The sequence below is a fragment of the Chiloscyllium plagiosum genome, chromosome 3 (assembly GCF_004010195.1).
Source record: "Chiloscyllium plagiosum isolate BGI_BamShark_2017 chromosome 3, ASM401019v2, whole genome shotgun sequence".
Lineage (NCBI taxonomy): Eukaryota > Metazoa > Chordata > Chondrichthyes > Orectolobiformes > Hemiscylliidae > Chiloscyllium > Chiloscyllium plagiosum.
The window spans coordinates 7,265,073-7,286,578 of NC_057712.1; positions in this window are offsets into that span (position 1 = coordinate 7,265,073).

The window sequence follows — 21,506 nt, forward strand, 5'->3', positions numbered from 1 at the left end:
TCAAAGGTTATGGGCAGAAAGTGGGAAAATGGGGTTGAGAAACGTATCAGCCATGATTGAATGGTGGAGCAGACTTGATGGGCCAAATGGCCCTAATTTCTGTTCCTATGTCTTGGGATCTTATTGTCTAATAGAAGGAGGTCATTTGATCTATTATGCCTAAACTGACTCTTCAAACGAGTATCGTTGCCGAGTGACAATCTCCTGCCTTTTCCCCATATCCCTGCACAGTATTTCTATCCAAATTAATCATTCAAAACCCTCTTGAATGCTGCAATTAAATCTGTCTGCACCACATTTCCAGACAGTCCATTCCAGACCCTAACTACTCGCTGTGTGAAAGTGTTTTCTGCAATTACACTTGCTTCATTTGAACATCACTTTAAACCTATGCCCTCTCACTCCTTTTCTGTTTTACAAGTGGGGACAATTTCTCCCTACCTATTCTATCCAGCAGCTCATGAATTTGAAAACCTCTATCAAATTTCCTCTCAGCCTTCTTCTTTCCAAAGAGAACAGTCCCAACTTCTTTCGTCTATCTTATAACTGAATTTACTCTGAATTTACAAGTACTGAAACCATTCTTGTAAATTGCTCTGCATTGTCTCCAACACATTCACATTTTTATATTTTGTTTTTATTTTTATTTTTTGTTTTCATTATCATGTAGCTACATCTGTATTCCATTCATTGACTGTACTAATGGCCACAACCACAAAACTGTAATGTAAAAATTTCTGCTTTACATCAAATAAATATGCATTCAAGTATGTTGATTTCACTTTACACAAAAATGATGTTTACACAGGGATGTCTTAAGTGATATATTCCAGATGAAATGTTGCTTCACACAGCACTGCGCACTATGAATGCTTTGTGTCGGTACAATTGGTGAAATTCTGTACATTTAACCAGATTGATTGTGGTCACAGTGAACTGGGCTCTACGCTGATGTAATGCTTTAAGTTGTAAGAATCCAAATTAGATTGGATGCTTATCATGACATTGGAAAATAGGTTTCATTGAAAAGTAAAGTTGTTCATTTTTCTCATTGGCTGAATTTTGCTGCATTGAGGGTTTGGTTGCACAATATCTTGCACACAAGCAAGCTAAGAAACAAATGACATCATTGCTAACCACCCAGCACCAGCTTTCTGCAGTTCCTCTGCTTCCACAGAGCTATTGTGGTGACTGATGGATAGATTTAACAGTCTTTTGGCACAATTTCCAAAATGACATTTGGTAATCAATACCCCTGGAGTATATCACTAGATTGATTTGCAGCATAAACCTACAAATTTTGAGAATAAGGAAACTGTAGCAAACAAACTGCAATGAATTGTTCAATTAAGCAGTTTTTAAACATTCAGACAATGCAATCATCCTCAAGATGCTTTTAAGGCTTAAACACTTCACTTTTAGATTAGATTAGATTAGATTAGATTACTTACAGTGTGGAAACAGGCCCTTCGGGCCAACAAGTCCACACCGCCCCGCCGAAGCGCAACCCACCCATACCCCCTACATTTACCCTTTACCTAACACTACGGGCAATTTAGCACGGCCAATCGCAGACACGGGGAGAACATGCAAACTCCACACAGCCAGTCGCCTGAGGCGGGAATTGAACCCGGATCTCAGGCGCTGTGAGGCAGCTGTGAAAATGGGGTTGAGGTTTTGCCATCCACCTTTAATGACAGCAGGAACTCAAATGTTACCATAATTATCCATCAAAATGAATAGTTTCCCCACCATCTAACCAACAATGGCATGGCTAGGAAAAGAGAAAATCTTCCATTTGTTCTGTGTTGATTTATATTGTTGCATATTGCAAAGCATTACATTGAAGGGATAATAGAAGGGAGTCATATTAAATGATGATATAGTCTGATAGAGTAGATATTGGTGAGCTGTCAGCATTACAGTTCAATCTGCACTGAGAAAAATTCTACTTTGAATTCTGTTGCATTTTGTTTTCACTGATAATTTATTTGCTGTTGCAAAGTCAGATTCAAGAACTTCATGAAGCAAAAACCATGTTTGTTTTAAAAGCAGGAAGTTTACATCAGACATTGTGTACAATAGGTACCTTCTTACAGACTACTATTGATAATATGTTTCCTGACAGTGTTGCCATAGCCACAACAATATAAGGAATGTCTGGAATTTCAAGTTGAGCTGAGTATGTTTCAGGAACTTCTTTGTTGAGCTGACCAGCTGGATAGTAACAATGTCAGTTCTATGCCTGCAGCAGTTTGTGTTATCATTAGTTAAACATGAGTGGTTCAGATTTAATATAGCTAACCTTTGACTGCTTTTTCCTTTTGGCCATTTTGTTAATTTGGCCATAAAATTCCGAAGGAATGCATGTCTGATGAATGCATCCTGAAAAGAATGTGGCAATCTTACCCCACAGTAATTATGTTGGTCATTGGATAATTAAGATTATTAATGTTGTTAAAGGTTGTCTTCTTAAAGAAAATGCTTTCATAGGGTAAAGCAGATTGAAATAAATCCATCCAGTTTCCCTCTTACAAGCAATGTCAGAAAGAGTAATTCTTTAAAATTAGGTGAAGACTGCATCTTTTTATTTCCTTTATGTTTGGACTATGGACTAAAATAAATATACTGCAATAAACCAAAGTAAATGTGCAAAGAGATGGCTGAAGGTTTTAAAATCCTGTTTACTGGAGCAGATTGCGAGTTATAGAGTCATAGATTCCTGATGAAGGGCTTTTGCCCGAAACATCGATTTTCCTGCTCTTTGGATGCTCCCTGATCTGCTGTGCTTTTCCAGGACAACACTCCAAACTATAGAGTCATAGAGTCATGCAGCGTGGAAACAGATCCTTCCATCCAACTCATCCATGTCAACCAGGTTTCTCAAAGTAAACTAGTGCCATTGGCCTGTGTTTGGCTCATATCCCTCTAAACCTTTTCTATTCATGTACCTGCCCAAATTTCTTCTAAATGTTGTAACTGTACCTGCATTTACCACTTCCTCTGGCAGTTCATTCCATATAAGAACCACCCTCTTGTGAAAAAGTTGCCCCTCAGTTTCTTTTAAATCTTTATCCTCTCTCATTAAAGAATATGCTACCTAGTTTTGAATTCCCCAACCCTAGGGAAAAGACTTTTGCTATTCACCACATCTATGCATCCTGGTTACATCCTGGTAAATCTTTGCTGAATCCTCCCCAATTTAATAACATCCTTCCTGTAGCGGGGTGATCAGAACTGTTACAATGCTCCAAAAGTGGCCTCACCAACATCCTGTACTGCTGCAACATGGCATCCCATCTCTTGTACTCCATCTCTGACTGATGAAGGCAAGCATGTCAAATACTTTCTTCACCACCCTGTCTATCTGTGATGACATTTTCAAAGAAATGTGTACCTGAACCCCTAGGTCTCTCTGTTCGATAACACTCCCCCTCCCCTACCAATAAATGTGTTAGTCCTTTCTCTGATTTGTCTTCCCAAAATGCACCACCTCACATTTTATCCAAATTAAACTCCATCTGCCACTCCTCAGCCACTTGGCCCAGTTGAATACAGGCTTTTCCTGTTTCAGTGAGAGTGAAAGCAAAGAGATGGAACTGATTGTCTCCAAGTTCAGAACCTATCGCTTGACAACAACCTTTTGATTAGCTCCTAACCAGGTGATCATGGTTTGTGTGGAGCAATGGAGCAGAAATGCTCAGGCTGTGAAAAGAAAGCATGAAACACCTCTGTCTCTCTCCTATGTGCAAGTACCAGAAAGGATCCAGTAACAGCCAGCTGGTTTCCTCTCACATTTGCAAATCCCCTGTTGAAGAAGGAATGAAACATCTTTGAAAATGTTGAAAGAATGATTTCTCAGGCGGTGAGTGAAAGATTGAATACTGTTGTACAAACAACCTTGTGTCAATATCAAGGAATTGAAAGGAGGCAAAAGAAAATAGTTCATCAAATGCAGTGATTCAGACGGCTGCTTTCAAACTGTGATTTCTTTTTTCCCTTTCCACTCTCAATGTCCAAGTTTTGTCTATCTTTTGTTTATGTCTGTTTGTGAAGGAGGAATTTAAGAAGCAGTAGAGTTACAGATTTTACAAGTTAGCAATCGGTATTCCCTTTTATCATTGGCCAAAATCAATGTGTTTGTAATAAACAGTTATTTTTGTGTTGAAACCTGACAAGAATTTTCTTTCAGACTGATTTGATTCGTCAGATAAATTGGAGACTTTGAATGGTTTGACGACAGTTTTCATATTTGTGAAGACACCAGGGATAGTGGGGCTTGATTTGCAATGCACTACTACAGAGGGTTATCTAACTAGTCAGAGTTTTGAGGTGTGAGAAATCCAACATCTGATGGAAGCTGGCAAGACATGTTCCTTGTTACCCTATGATCATCATCGTCATCTTCTTAACCAGTATCTTGGGACTAAGGAGAGTTCGCTTTTACTCACTTCATGGGTTTAGAAATGACTGAGAACTCATATGTGTGATCTGCAGACTCTGCCACAGCTGAAGTAATTGTTGTTTGAAAGTTTGAGTACAAAGGGTTGATTTGACAAAATGTCTAGAATTTCACCTTGTCAAACTTGACCCTTTGGTTTCTCCAGTAATGTGCTCCCTGTTTGCTTCTATTGCCTGTGGACTAAACACGGAATGAGTGCTTAAACTAGTCCCCATTTTAATGAGAGATTGTAATGTTTAAAAGAGAGTGTGCCATATTGCTGTAATGTTCCACTGGTATGTAGAAGATTTTTCGGTACTGTAAAGAGGTGTGAAGCACAGCAGATTTCAGGGACCCCAGATGAAAATCCATAAAACATGTGGATTAAATGGATCCATTTCACCATCAAATCTCTGACCTTGTGAGAAATACAATCTTGCACAGCTGTAAGAACAGACCTTGATCTAATGGCTTTTTACAACAATTCAGCAGCTTTTATCATCATTTCTTTTCCCAATGGCAGCCAGGAAATTGAATTCAATTTCACAATTTTTACCACACAGGGATTTATGGACTCACAACAACAGATTATTAGTCCTGTAACATAAGCACTACATTGCACTGCACGACTGCTGTCGAAATCCAGTAAATTCTGATGGTTTGTTTACAGAAGGGAGGAAACTTAACTGCAGCTGTGGCTGCATTAATGTAAGTGTTCTTTCAAAGTCAAACGAAAAGCAAATTGGGCAATATATGAATCTGGGTGAAGTAAATTCCACTTATTGAATGTTGCCAAGTAAAAACAGATCCCAGTGTTTAGTATAAATCTATACTCTTGAACACTATGTTCATTAGAATTAAATCCGACCCAACTAATGCCATTAATGATTAACATTACTGAATGGGGGAGGTGCAGTACATCTTGAGCCATACAACTAGAATTACTCTCACCTAGTTATACCAGCACTCACATTAATATGAAATAGTTGTAAAATCCAATGCAAAGCCAAGTTTTAATGTTTCCAAAGCTGCCTTGATTTAGAGATGATTCTATTAGATTGGCAGGTAGTAACTAAAACTTCTTTTATTTACCAAGGGAGGGAAACAGGAAACCACAGGCTAGTTAGCTTAACATCTGTCATAGGGAAAACATTGAAAGCTAAAGAGGTTATAGCATGGCTTGGGTAAGCTAAAGATGATCAGGTAAAGTCAATATAGTTTTGTTAGAGGGACATCATGTCTGACCAAACTATGGAGTTCTTTGCTTGTTCGTTCATAACTCAGTCTCCCTCGAGCATCATGACACTGCTTCCCTTAGCACTGGCCTTCTCTCATCTTCTCCTCCTCCCCCTCCTCCTACGTAATCTACAGCTTCTGGCTGAAGCTGAACGAACATCTGGCCCAGAAGTACTGATCTGAGAAGAACTATCAGGAGCCAGAGGCCTGTTTTTCATTTGAGATAGTGACATGGTCAAGCTGCCATTGGCTCTTTTTCTGCTGCTCATATGTTGGCTGAAAACCTACCTATCAGCCACTTCTGCATTGTGAGGTGTAACCTCCATGATAGTTTTCCTGGTTTCTCATTCTGTGATGTGCAAGGTCTTTGTTACCTTGATCTTTACATTGATTTCCATGCGTGCAGTAATTAGCTTAATCTGACTCTTGATGACCTTCACATTCCAATACAATACAGCCCTACGCTCTTGTAATCTAAAGCCTGCATAACAGTTTCATTCAAACATCATTAGCTTTCGAATACAATAGTCTGTGAATGTTCCTACATGTGAATAGATCTTTCACACCCCAACACCACTGTTGATGAGTATTAAGTGCTTTTCTTCTCGAAATTAAATACCTCATGGATGGTTAGGATGTTGCCACTCAAATTGAGAGTTTATACACCTTTATTTTGCTTCCCTTCAGTGCTGAGGCCTGAAATAAGTGCTTGCACAGTCAATTTTTTTGTCAAATTATTTCTAATTTCCCCAGTTGGTATGCTTGCAAGAACACGTGCAAACAAATCTCAGGCTCTTCTTATTCCAACAGCGCATTCTCTGAGAAACAATTTCAGAGAAAGATGGTGGTTTAAGTTCTGCATTTATAACATTCACCCTTTACCCTCCTTCTTACATTACACTCCCACTGCATCCACCCGCACACACCCATCACCACCCCACAGGCGAACCTAATCACTGCCGATGAACGTCTCTTTTCTTATGGCCTATCTTTCCTCAATTTGCCCCGTGACAAGTAATGAGTAGGAGATCCTTGCAGTCAGATATGGAGAGTCTGGTCAAATGGGTTGAACAGTCCCAAATGGAATTCAATCCAGATAAATGTGAGGTGATGCACCTGGGCAGGACAAACAAGGCAAAGGAATATATGATGATCAGTAGGACCCTTGAAGCACCACAGATCGGGGGGCATTGGTGTTCATGCCTACTGGTTTCTTAAGGTATCAGCACAGGTGGAAAACGACATATGGGGTAAGAGCTTTTATTAGCCAAGGCATAGAGTTTAAGAGCAGTGAGGTGAAGCTGGGACTATATAAAATGTTGGTTAGGCCATGCCTGGAGTACAGTGTGCAGTTCTGGAATCCATATTATTGGAGGGATGTGTTAGCACCGGAGACAACGCAGAGGAGAGTTACCAGGATGTTGCCTGGGCTGGAGATTTTCAATTATGAAGAGAGATTGGACAGACTGGTAGTTTTTTTTCCTTTAAGTAGCAGAGTAGAGTAAAGAGGAAAGACTGTATGAATGTGATATTGACTCTCATAGGCTGTTGTCAATGAAGGATGTGATTAAGGTCTATACAATTGAATAGCATAGACAGGAAGAAAGATTCCCCATTGGTGCAGGGATAAATGACCAGGAGACATAGATTTAAGGTAAGGGGCATAAGGCTTGGAGGGGATGAGATGCAATGATTATTTTTTTCACTCAGAGAGTGATGGGAATCAGGAATTCACTGCCTGTAAGGGTGGTAAAGGTAGAAATGATCATCGATTTAAGGTAAGGGGCATAAGGCTTGGAGGGGATGAGATGCAATGATTATTTTTTCACTCAGAGAGTGATGGGAATCAGGAATTCACTGCCTGTAAGGGTGGTAAAGGTAGAAACGATCATCACATCGAGATGTGCACTTGCAATACCAGTGTAAGAGTAAAGGCTAAGTGCTGGAAAATGGGATTTATCTGTTAGATTTTGACGGATACAGACTCAATAGTTCCAAGGTCCTTTCTCTGTGCTGTAGACCTCTATGACTATTGGCCCATTCCCATCCAGAGCCCCTGTGCCCAGCCCCATGGTCTGACACTGCCCCTCGTTCAGCTTAACTGCTCTTTCTCCCGCCTTCCCCAGTTCACCTAACAACCGCACTATGTTCTTCGCCTTTCCTTATTTCTTTATCACTGTGATTCACTTTTCTGCATTCCATGTGACTCTCTTCATGCCTCAAGATCCTACCAGACCTCCAATAACCACATCCTCTGAGTTCCAACCCTCTCTGCCCCACCAACTTTATCTGAACCTTTTAAGTTGAGCTCGTGTGTTTGAGGAAAACTCCACATGCCGGCCTAGTCCAGTTTGCTGGTGTCAGCCAGTTCCACTGCTACGCTTTTGCAACTTGGTAACTGGTCAGGCTTCACCCCTTACTGTTCTCTCACTGACTGAGGGAGAAAATGAATCTTCTCTGGTAGACAATGCGTAAGTGAGATTTTCAAAATTAGATTATTTATTTCATGTTTGCTTATGGTCTCCACAAACCCAGTCTGGTTTTTGAACTACCACAATGGGCTGGCCCATTCACTGCTGTTCATGTTTTTAACCGGCCCTGTTTATTGTGAATCTGTACAGCTCTTTTCTTGCTGCTACTAACAATTCATAAGGCATCAGCCCGGCTTTCCAAAACGTCACCTACACATTGTCCTTTATTTCAGTTTTGGCCGAGTAGAGTTTAATTTTATCATTATTTCCTCATTACTCAAAGATCACTTTGGGCTTTCTTTGTATGTTCTCAAGTTCAGATCTATTTTACTGTTCGACACTGGAAATAACTTGGCTCAGTTTAACGTGTCTTCTGAAGTCAATCCTTTCCCAAGTGGGAGAGTTTTTGTTTTATTTTACTTTGACCAACTGCAAAGAATAAAAGGCACCATCATATTCCACACTAACTTTGCTTAATACTGGAATGCTGTGAATGGAATAATTAGACAGTTTCACACTTGTTTTGCACAAGCAAACGTGACAAAGGGATTTCTGGTACTCTCTCTCACAGGTAAAAGACTCTGTTGTCCATAAGACCATAAGACAGAGGAGTGGAAGTAAGGCCATTTGGCCCATTGAGTCCACTCTGCTGTTCAATCATTGCTGATGGGCATTTCAATGCCATTTACCCGCACTCTCCCCATACCCCGTAATTCCTGTCGAGATTAAGAATTTATCAATCTCTGCCTTGAATTCCGCAGGCCCACCAGTCTCTGGCTGAAGAAATGTCTCCTCATTTCCATTTTAAATTGACCCCCTCTAATTCTAAGGCTGTGCCCATGGGTCCGAGTATCCCTGCCTAACGGAAACAGGCTGCTCTGGGAGATTGCTGGGGCCCTGACGGTTATATTTAATACTTTGCTATCCACAGGTGAAGCGCCGAATGACTGGAGGATAGCTAATGTGTTTCCTTTGTTCAAGAAGGGCAGCAGGAATAGGCCAGGTAATTACAGAGCAGATAATCTGACATTGGTGAGATGGAGATTATTGGAAAAGTTTTGAGCAACTGGATTAATCAGTTCTTGAAAAAGCCAAGATGGATCCGCAGGCCCACCAGTCTCTGGCTGAAGAAATGTCTCCTCATTTCCATTTTAAACTGACCCCCTCTCATTCTAAGGCTGTGCCCATGGGTCCAAGTATCCCTGCCTAACGGAAACAGGCTGCTCTGGGAGATTGCTGGGGCCCTGACGGTTATATTTAATACTTTGCTATCCACAGGTGAAGCGCCGAATGACTGGAGGATAGCTAATGTGTTTCCTTTGTTCAAGAAGGGCAGCAGGAATAGGCCAGGTAATTACAGAGCAGATAATCTGACATTGGTGAGATGGAGATTATTGGAAAAGTTTTGAGCAACTGGATTAATCAGTTCTTGAAAAAGCCAAGATGGATCAGGGATAATCAGCGTGGATATATTGAATGGAGATACTGTCTGACTAATTTATGGAGTTTTCTGAAAAGGTGAGTAAGAATGCACTTGATGTGGTTTACATGGACGTCAGTAAGGCTTTTGACAAGGTCCCATATGGAAGGCTGGTCCAAAAGATAAAAGTCCATGGAAGCTAAGACAAGTTGGCAAACTGGATCCAAACTTGGCTTACAAACAGGAGACAAAGGGTGATGGTGCAGGGTTGCATTTATGGTTGGAAGCCTGTGACTAGCAGTGTATCACAGAGATCGGGGCTGGAACCAATGCTATTTGTTATGTACATTAGCGACTTGGATGTGAATGTAGAACATCTCATTAGTAAGTTTGCAGTTGACATGAAAATTGATGTTATTGTGGATAGTGGTGAGGATGGTCTCAGACTACAGTCTGATATTGATCAGCTGGGAAGTTGGGCAGAGAAATGGTAGATGGAAATTAATCTGATAAGTGAATGGTGATGCATTTTGGGGGATCTAATAAGGGAAGGAACTATACATTGAATTAGAAACAAAGGGAACCTTGGTGTACAAGTCCAGAGATCCCTGAAGGTGTCAGCACAGGTAGACAGAGTGGGGAAGAAGGCATACAGGATGCTTGCTTTCATTAACCTGGGTGTAGAAGATAGGAACAAGGAAGCCTACTTACAACCTTATTAAAATGGGTTAGGTCTCAGATAGGATATTGTGTGCTGTTCTGGTCACCACACTATCAGAATGAAGTGATTCCATTAGGATGGAGCATCTCAGTTATAAGGAGGGACTAGATAGGTTGGATTTATTTTCCTTGAAGCAGAGCAGGATGAGAATGTGGAGTGGATCTGATTTAGATATGCAAACTTGAGAGGCAGAGACAAGGCAGACAATGAGAATCTTTTCCCTAAGGCAGACATGTCTGAGACCAGAAGGTACAAGCTTATGGTGAGAAATAAGTGGTTTGGAGAAGATTTGAGGAAAGTTCTTTTCATCCAGAGAGTGGTAGAAATATGAAACATGCTGCCTGAGAGGATGATGGAGGCAGGTATTCTCACAACATTTAATAAGCATCTGGCAGGAGGGTTGGAGGCTAGAAACCAAGTGCAGGTAAATGGGATTAATGTTGTTTGCTGTTTGTTGGTCGGCCTAGACATGGTGGACTGAAGGGCCTGTTTCTATGCTGTATGACTCGATCTCTCAGTCAGAAAGTCATTTTTAACTGATAGCTTAAACATCATTTCCAAGAAAGGAGGTGACCAGGTGACTACCAGCTACATGGGACATAATTGCTGAATGTTTACTGAGCTGAGGTTTATGATGGTCGGGGTCACTGGGCCAGTTGAGTATAGAAGAAGAGGTCATTCTATCATAAAGGTTTAGTTTTAATTTGTAGAAGTTTTCAGATGAAAATTTAGCTTCTGGAAGTAGCAGGCTGTGGGAGTTGTAGAAATCTCAAGGCTACCAGAATTGGAATTGGAAAGAAATATTCCAGACATCAAAGTTGGAAAGAAAACTTTAGGGCATCGGAGCTGAAATTAATTAGAATGTAGCATATAGAATATTACAGCGCAGTACAGGTCCTTTGGCCTTTAATGTTGTACCGTCCTGTGAAACCAATCTGAAGCGTATCCATCCTACACTATTCCATTTTCATCCATATGTTTATCTAAAGACCATTTAAATGCCCTTAAAGTTGGTGAGTCTACTACTGTTGCAGGCAGGACATTCCACGCCCCTATTATTCTCTGAGTAAAGAAACCACCTCTGACATCTTTCCTATATCTATCACCCCTCAATTGAAAGCTATATCCCCTCATTCTAGCCATCACCATCTGAGGAAAAATGCTCTCACTGTCCAACCTATCTAACTCTCTGATTATCTTATATGTCTCAATTAAGTCACCTCTCAACCTTCTTTGCTCAAATGAAAACAGCCTCAAGTCCCTCAGTCTTTCCTCATAGGACCTTCCCTCCATACCAGGCAACATCTTAGTAAATCTCCTCTGAACCCTTTCCAAAGTTTCCATATCCTTCCTATAATGCAGTGACCAGAACTGTACGCAATACACCTTCACTATTCTACCTATCTGGGCATCCACTTTCAAGGAACTATGAACCTGCACTCCAAGGTCTCTTTGTTCAGCAACACTCCCCAGGACCTTACCATTAAGTGTATAAGTCCTGCCCTGATTTGCCTTTCCAAAATGCAGTACCTGACATTTATCAAAATTAAACTCCATCAGTCTTAAGGTTGATGTCTCAGTTATCACCATAGCCACAAAGGTGAAAGAGTTTCATTAATGTAAGAATGTAATCTAAAACAATGTCATTTGGCAACTGCTTCATCTCACTGAATGCAACACTCAGTGCAACCTCAGTCTGAGTTATATCATAATGTGAGGCCAAAATCTCATTAATTTCCGATAATGCACAGAAATGGACTGTGTAATTAATCTCTCTCAACTCTCCTTATATTCAATTGGTTTTAGCCAGTGAACAGTATCTGCGATACATTTGACACCTAAATGTGAAATCATGCCAAGTTTCATTCAAGACTTGTACATTTGAAAATATATTTCGCTTGCTAAACCTTGATGTGTCATTCTGTCCCAATCTAAAACATAATCTGAGAGAGTGGTGAATCATCTCTGACTCTATCATTTTCTAGAATAATCATTCAACTGTTGAGCATTGGATTAAAGTCTAAAAATATCTTCACCTTTATATGTAAACTTGGGGATTGTTTAGTAGCAGGAATGCTTAATTTTAAGGTAACAGCCATTCATATAATCTCTCTGTGTTGACTTTGTTTATATGTTAAAATGAATATATTGATGTAATCTGATGAAAAGACATGTAAAGTAGGTTTGCAGAAATAAGCAAAATTGAATCAAGAGTAGATGTAGAATGAATGTGTTTGACACAATTTATTGCACCCAAGAGTATTTGAAAACTACCATATAAATGATAACTGAATGGTACTCTGTGTTTTAGATTAGATTAGATTAGATTACAGTGTGGAAACAGGCCCTTCGGCCCAACAAGTCCTCACCGACCTGCCGAAGCGAAACCCACCCATACCCCTACATTTACCCCTTACCTAACACTGCGGGCAATTTAGCATGGCCAATTCACCTGACCTGCACATCTTTGGACTGTGGGAGGAAACCGGAGCACCCGGAGGAAACCCACGCAGACACGGGGAGAATGTGCAAACTCCACACAGTCAGTCGCCTGAGGCAGGAATTGAACCCGGGTCTCCGGCGCTGTGAGGCAGCAGTGCTAACCACTGTGCCACCGTGCCGCCCACTAAATACATTTTGTCGTGAATGTATTTAAAAATCAAAAAAAAAACTTTATACATATTTACATATCCATTTAGTGACTTTAATCAGAGCCCAACAATATGGCTGCTAAAATCATGCGATTTAACTTAGCAATAACCTTCTATAACTTTCCCAGAAATAAACATTGATTAGACAGTCAGTGTTCCATTTATGGTGTCATGGAAATTGAAATATTTAACTATGTTACTAATTACATCAGAGACAATTGTCTTCAAAAACAAGAGAAAAAATGCATACTAAAATTGCAGGTTACTCCTACCTTGTAACACGATGCATTGATGAATTTCTATATCACCTCTGGGATGGCCACAACAGCTGATTACCTGTTATGTAAGCCTCTGTCTCAGTAGTAAATGTTTCCTACTCCCAATGCTTGATCACATGACTCCTAACTGAAATAGTTTGTAATTCTGGGGTCAACATTGCTCCAGGCAACACTATCAAAGGCCCTAACTCATGGCTACATCAGAAAATCCTCAGGAATATATATAAGAGCCAAAACCTGCATGTGCATTCTCTGCAGGTAATAAACTTTAATTTGCCAAAACATTGAAGCTTCCTCAAAAATCTTGCAAAGAGTTTTTTTTTAAAGAGAAGGGAATCGTTACAATTACTTTTTGCTATCAGTTTAATCACACCCACAAAGGAATTTCAGTTTGTTGGCTTTAGTTTTAGACTTCTAACTCCAACTTCAAAGCAAGTATATTGATAACTTGGCATCAATCAATTGTTTTGTACTTAAAGTTGTTCTTGATTAATTAATCTCTTCAACCTGTTTGATACAATCATATACAAGGTATACAAGATAATGAGTGGAATAGGTAGAGTCAATAGCCAGAGACTTTTCCCCAGGGCAGGATTGACTGGTACGAGGAGTCATCGTTTGAAGATATTAGGAGGAAGGTATTAAGGAGACGTCTTTACACAGAGAGTTGTGAATGCATGGAATGTGTTGCCAGCTGTGGTGGTGGAAGCAGAGTCATTGGGGACATTTAAGTGACTGCTGGACAGCAATGAGTTGAGGGGTATGTAGGTTAAGTTATTATATTTCACATTAGGATTAAACCTCGGCACAACATCATGGGCCAAAGGGCTTGTTCTGTGCTGTACTTTTCTATGTTTCTCTATGTTTCTATACCTTGTATGTTTGCAAGTAGGCCTGTGTGGTAAACTAATCCCCCGGCAGCTAAGTGTGTGAAATAAACCTTCCATCTCATTTAATGTGACAACAATATTGTGGTGGCCTTTACAAAGTCAAAGTCCATGAACAATTGAAGTATGGAAGAATGCCACCACTGTTTATAAAGGAGAAAATATTAAATCACAACCAGCTTTCGGACAGGCAACAATAGTAGAGAGAGAAATTTGTTTTAATACTCGTAACATTTAACAGTTATATAATCAAATATAATCCTTGATTGATGTCAAGAAATGTTGGAGACACTGGATATTGCAAAGGATATGGACCTCGACCACATTCCACTGGAAAGGTGGATAATTGCTCAGTATTGCCTTGTACACAAAAGCAGGACAGACCCAACCCAGGTAATTATCGCCCCAACAGTCTACTCTTGATCATCAGTAAAGTGATGAAAGGTGTCATTAACAGTACTATTGAGCAGCACCTGCTCAGTGACGTCCAGTTTGGGTTCCACCAGGACCACTCAGCTCCTGACCTCATTACATTCTTGGTTCAAACATGGGCAGAAGAGCTGAATGCCAGAGGGGAGGAAAGAGTGACAGCCCTTGACATCAAGTCTGTATTGACTGAGTGTGGCATCAAGGAGCCCTGGCAAAACTGGAATTAATGCGTATCAGGGGGCAAACTCTCCAGATGTTAGTCATACTTGGCACAGAGGAAGGTGGTCATGGTTTTTAGAGGTCAGTCATCTCAATTCCAGGGCATCTCTGCAGGAGTTCCTCAGGATAGTGTCCTAGGCCCAACCATCTTCAGCTGCTTCATCAATGACCTTCCCTCCATCAGGGGTGGGGATGTTCACCAATTGCACAATGTTCAGTACCATTCACAATTCCGCAGATACTGGAACAGTCCATGTTCCCAACCATCTTCAGCTGCTTCATCAATGACCTTCCCTCCATCCTAAGGTCAGGGGTGGGGATGTTCACCAATTGCACAATGTTCAGTACCATTCACAATTCCGCAGATACTGGAACAGTCCATGTTCAAATGCAATAAGACCTGGACAATATCCATGCTTGGGCTGACAAGTAGCAAGCAACATTCACATCACACAAATGGCAGGCACTGAGTATCTCCAACAAGAATGAATACCGAGAAATGATGGTTAGATTCTATCACTGATTTCCCCACTAAAAATGTTCTGGCGCTTAACATTGATCAGAAACTTAACTGGACTCACCACATAAACACAATGGCTACAAAAGCATGTCATGGACTAGGAATCCTGCAGTGAGGAGCTCACCTCCTGGCTTCTAAAAGCCTGTCCACCATCTACAAGGCACAAGTCAGGAGTGTGATGGAATATTGCCCACTTGCCTGGATAAGTGCAGCTCCAACAACATTCAAGGAGCTTGACATCATCCAGGGCAAAGCAACCTGTTTGATTGGCATGACATTCACAAGCATCCTCTCCCTCCACCATTTCTGCTCAGCGGCTGCTGTGTGTGTGATCCACAAGATGCAGTGCAGAAATGCAGCAGATACAGTGGAACACCACTACCAAGCCACTCACCATCCTGACTTGGAAGTATATCGCTGTTCTTTCACTATCTGTGGGTCAAAATCCTGGAATTCCCTAATGGCATTGTGGGTCTACCTACAGCATGTAGAGTGCAGCTGTTCAAGAAGACAGCTTGCTACCACCTTCTCAAGAGTAACTAGGGACAGGCAATAAATGCTGGCACAGCCATCAATAACCATATCCCACAAGTAAATATAAAAAGAATTGTCTTTTGTCTACTTGGTTTGCAAATAGCAAATATCCAAGGAGATTCATCTGTTTAACTTTTGGATTAGGTTGACTTTGTAGCTAGAGATGGAATAGGTTATTCAGGGATGTAAAGCAGAAAAGATTCAGAGGAGAGTTAGAAAATTCAGCTGTATCAAATCTAAAAGATTATACTTAGACATTTTAGAAGCTACAAGAAAGAGACTCTGGACCACCATGTTTCAGACAATATTCTAATGCACCTGACAGAGCATCAGGAATAGCTGAAGCTTACATGACAGGTTCATAACCCCTGCACTCGGTGGCTGATTATATTTGTGTAGTAGACACTGATTTCATAAATTGCTTCAGATGGTTTTACCTGTGTCAGGCATCATCTGTTATAAATGGTGAGCAAGGAAGAGTGTGATTTTAGATGAGTTTTGATCACCGGGATGGCACAGAGAGGAATTGCCCAAAATTAATTTCCTCCAAAACTGGCCTGGGATTTTATTGTTATTCCAGAAAATCACATGATTTTGGGAGATGAGGTTTGCATGCCAACTAACAGGAAGCGAAGATTGGGGATAAATGGGTGTTTTTCTGGTTGGTTAGTGTTGTGCCTCAGGGATCAGTGTTGAGATTGCGACTCCCTCATTAGGTCCACACCCCACCAGCTCACACCTCATTCCTGGCACCTTTCCCTGCCACCGCCGGAAGTGCAAAAACTGCACCCAAACTACCCCCCTCACCTCCAATCAAAGCCCCAAGGGATCCTTCCACATCCATCAGAAATTTACCTGCACCTCTACCAATGTCACCTACTGCATCTGTGGCACCAAATGTGGTCTCCTCTACATCGGGGAGACAGGAACGCCTTCTTGCGAATCGTTTCAGAGAATATCACTGGGACACCTGCACCCACCAATCCCACTTCCCTGTGGCTGAACACTTCAACTCCCCCTCCCACTCCACCAAGGACATGCAGGTCCTGGGTCTCTTCCACCGCCAATCCGTTACCACCCGTCGTCTGGAGGAGGAACGCCTCATATTCCACTTTGGGACCCTGCAGCTTCATGAGATAAATGTGGATTTCAACAACTTCCTCATTTTCCTTCCCCCCATATTATCCCAGTCGCAAGCCTCCAACACGGCACTGCCCTCTGGACTCGTCCATCACTGCCCCCTCTAACCTATCATCTCCTCCCCCACCTTCATCTACTATTGCACTCTCAGCTACCTTTCCCCAAACTCCATCCCCTCCCATTTATCTCTCAGCCCCAACCCATAAGCCTCATTCCTGATGAAGGGCTTATGCTCGAACAGTCGATTCTTCTGCTCCTCAGATGCTGCCTGACCTGCTGTGCTTTTCCAATGACACACTCTCAACTAGGGTGCTGGTGAGGCCTCACCTGGTGTACAGTGTACAGTTTTGGTCTCCTTCCTTGAGGAAGAATATACTGATACTGGATGGGGTTCAGAGGTGGTTCAATAGATTGATTCTTGAATTGAGAAGATTTATTGAGGAGACGTTGAGTAGACTGAGACTATACTCATTGAAATTTAGAAGAATGAGGGGGGATCTTATAGAAACATATAAAATTATGAAGGGAATAGATAAAATAAAAGCAGGGAGGTTGTTTTCACTGGCAGGTGAAACTAGAACTAAGGGGCATATCCTCAAAATATGGGGGAGCAGATTTAGGACTGAATTGAGAAAGAGCTTCATCACCCAGAGTTGTGAATCTGTGGAATTCTCTGCCCAGTGAAACAGTTGAGGCTACCTCGCTGAATACTTTTAAGGCAAAGATAGATTTTTGAAGCGTGAAGGAATTAAGGGTTACGATGAGTGGGTAGGTAAGTGGAGCTGAGTCCATGAAAAAATCAGCCAGGACTTTATAAAGCAGGTTCAGTGGGCCAGCTGACTCCTGCTCCTAGTTCTTAATTCTTATGTTCTTATTTATGTACACAAGCTTTTATAACTCTGTTGGACAGGCTGGTTGAACCAAAGGGTCATTACTTGTCTACCATTGTTCATAAGTTCACTTTGTACACACTTCTTATCACATGTCATATGTGTGACGAATGGACTTCAACTTGTAAATAAAAACAAACTGAAACCAACATGGTCATTCTAAAAAATGAGAGACTCAACAAACAGTCCAGGTATTTTTTAATATGTAACTTCAGTTGCATCACACTGTAAACATTTGCTATAAATGCTGTGTCTTATGATCTTATACTCCACAACCATCTGATGACGGAACAGCACTCTGAAAGCTAGTGCTTCCAAATAAACCTGTTGGACTATAACCTGGTGTTGTATGATTTTTAACTGAATTGCAGAAAATGACCTTCAAAAGTCCAACAAAATTCTAACATCTAACATAACACCTGTGGAGCAGTGATCATTTTCTAACTATTTATTCAGGGTACACTGCATTTCAGTGCAATGTTGTTGGTTTTCTTGTGCGGTAGATTTTCCTGGGATCGTATTAGCTGTTTCTCAGCCTTTTTCAGTTCAGTAGATTATATGAATAAATTTGGCGAGTTATGGACGGTTTCCTGGAAAAATGGAATCGAATGTTGCTGGATCATAAAAATGTGAGTAATGTCCCTCGGTTTTGTTTACATGCGATTTCCAGTCCGTGAATGACTCCTCATACTCTGCAAAATGTCAAGCCTTTCTGTTGTACAAACAATTCCCATGAAAAGACCCACAACCCTTTTTTTTTGATAACCAGGATTTGACCATAAAAAGTCTTGCAACGTCTATGTTTATCTTTGTGAGAGGGGAACTCATAACATCTGTACTGTCAGTTTTCTATGGAAATCTAGGCATGAAAGGAACTATTTCAGACTTTTTTGTTTGCCATACAGCTTATTTCATTATTTTGATGACGAATAGCAATTATTAGCTTGATGAGTACAGTTTTTGATTTTATTTGAAACCATTGATTATATTGTTGCCACTTATCACATCTCTATTCAATAGGACAAAGGCTAGATTCAGGACATAATATGGAGTCCATCTCACTAGAAAATCATTTCAAAATGTTCTGTTATCACTTAATTGTGTTGTCTCAGAATACATTTAACATTCAAAGATCAATACAGCTTGGAATAAACAGACCCTGATATCCCCAAGTGTCATTCAGTGTAATTCTGTTGACTGACATGAGAGGAAATTTATCCTCACATTTTCACACATTAATGTTATAATATTAGCTATGTGTAAATATTGAAGAGGTTTGAAGTTAGTATTTAATCCAGAGAATCAGACCAGAAGAGTTGATTGAAAATAAAGAGTTTAGAACAAAAAGTATGACTAACCTGAACTTCATTGCTCAGATCTTTGAGTGTAGGAGTTGGGACATCACTTTGAGGTTGTACAGGACATTGGTGAGGCCTCTTCTGGAGTACAGTATCCAATTCTAGTCACCCCTGGTATAGGATGGATATTATTAAAATGGAGAGGGTGCAGAAAATATTTACAAGGATGTTGCCTGGAATGGAAAATTTGAGTGATAAGGAGAAGTTGGATAGGCTGGGACTTTTTTCACTGGAGAGCAGGAGGTGGAGGGGAGACCTGATAGAGATTTATAAAATAATAAGGGGCATAGATAAAATGAATGGCAAGTATATTTTTCCTAGGCTGGGGGATTTCAGGACTGGTGGACACATTTTCAAGATGAGAGGAGAAAGATTTAAAAAGCATATGAATGGCAACTTTTTTTACACAGAGTGTGGTTCATGTGTGGAATGAACTCCCAGAGGGATTGGTGGATATAGGAACAGTTATAATGTAAAAGACATTTAGATAACTACATGAAGAAAAGTTGTTTGGAGGGATATGGGCCAAGCGCAGGCAAGTGGGATTAGTTTAGTTGGAATTATTGGCGCTATGGACTGGTTGGACCGAAAGGTCTGTCTGACTCTATAACTCCATAACTATATAATTTTCCATGCAGACCATATTAAATCCAGTAAAAAAAGACATGAACGGAGTGTTTATCGTTACAATGAATCAAATCTCTAGTGACAATTAAAGTGCCTGGGAAATTGGTTTCTTGTGACTGAATAAATCAAATTCTATTTTTATTTTTACTAAACGGCATTCCCAGATTTTGTAGAACATTGTGTTCTAAAATTCTGAATCATTTTAGGGAAAATGGGAGACACTTTCCAGAAATACCACAAAGGGATTTTTATTCTGTTATGCATAACACCTCTGTATAACCATGTTCCTCCTCATATTACACTGCTGTGTCAGACATTCAGTGGATTCAGGCTACTGTATTAAAAAGCAAGCAATGAATTTCTCTGTTTCCTTTAGAAGAAAAAATGGTGGAAGTTTGAACACTGTACTTAAACTAAATTCTAGTGGCTTCCCCTACAAGTAATTTTAACGTGCATTAACATCAAGGAGAGATTTCAATACAATCTAATAGAGCTCTCAAATGGAAACTCTGACTTAATCACTGTTCTCCCCTTTTCATAAGACCATTAGACCATAAGACATAAGAGCAGAAATTAGGCCATTCGGTCCATCAGATCTGCTCTGTCATTAAATCATGGCTGATCGGTTTTTCAATCCCATTTTCCCACTTTCTCCCTGACATCCTTGATCCCCTTGGCCATCAAGAATGGTTTGATATATAGTCAAGCACCTGGCCTCCACCTTTCACTTTGGCTTAGTAGTGCTCTTTCTAAAAGTAAAATGCTAGGAGCTTTTTGTTAACCTGTGGGCCCACAATGTTATTCTACTAACAGCACATTCAACTCTGATGTATCGTATTGACTTTATGGGGAGTATATTTTATCTTAAATCCCATTCGTGAGTAAGCTGCCGATGGAGAAAGTTGCTTCATAATTCCAAAGCTTGCTTAGAAGATGTAATCTTTTTGAATCCAATCAACAAGTACTGCTCATAGATGGTTGCTGTTAGTAATTGGATTTGGTGCACTTGTATGTGAACATAGAAGGAAGGTGATTGCCACTGCTTTCAACAGAGCCTATGACCATGGGTGGTGGACCAGCCCAGGAGAGCCAATCTGACCCCATCCACTGCCAACTTGCTCTGTTGATGTCGACAGTTTTGTTTGTGCTGAAAATGGATATCCTGTTTCTGGGAGCTACCAGACGCCAGATGTTCTCCTTATCAACGGTACGACTGACAAGGCAGGACATTGCCTGTACTGCAGTCATCGAAGCTACAGGATTATTACTTAGATACATAGATATACAGAATACTACAGCGCAGGAACAGACCCTTTGGCTCATCATGTCTGTATTGACCATGATGTCATTCTAAACTAATCCCATCTGCTTGCACATGGTCTGTATCTTTATATTCACTGCCTGATCATGTGTCTGTCTAAATACCTCTTAAACATTGCTATCATGTCCATTTCTGCCATCGCCCCTGGCAGCCCATTCCAGGCACCTACCACCCTCTGTGTACCAAATAAATTCTTGCACATCTCCATTATACCTTTTCCCTCTCACCTGAAAACTATGGCCCTGGTATTTAACATTTTCACCCTGAGAAAGAAGCACATTAATACTCATTCACTTATAAAATGCCATTCATGACCTCAGAACTGCCCAAAATGTTTTACAACTAATGAAGTCTTCTTCAGGT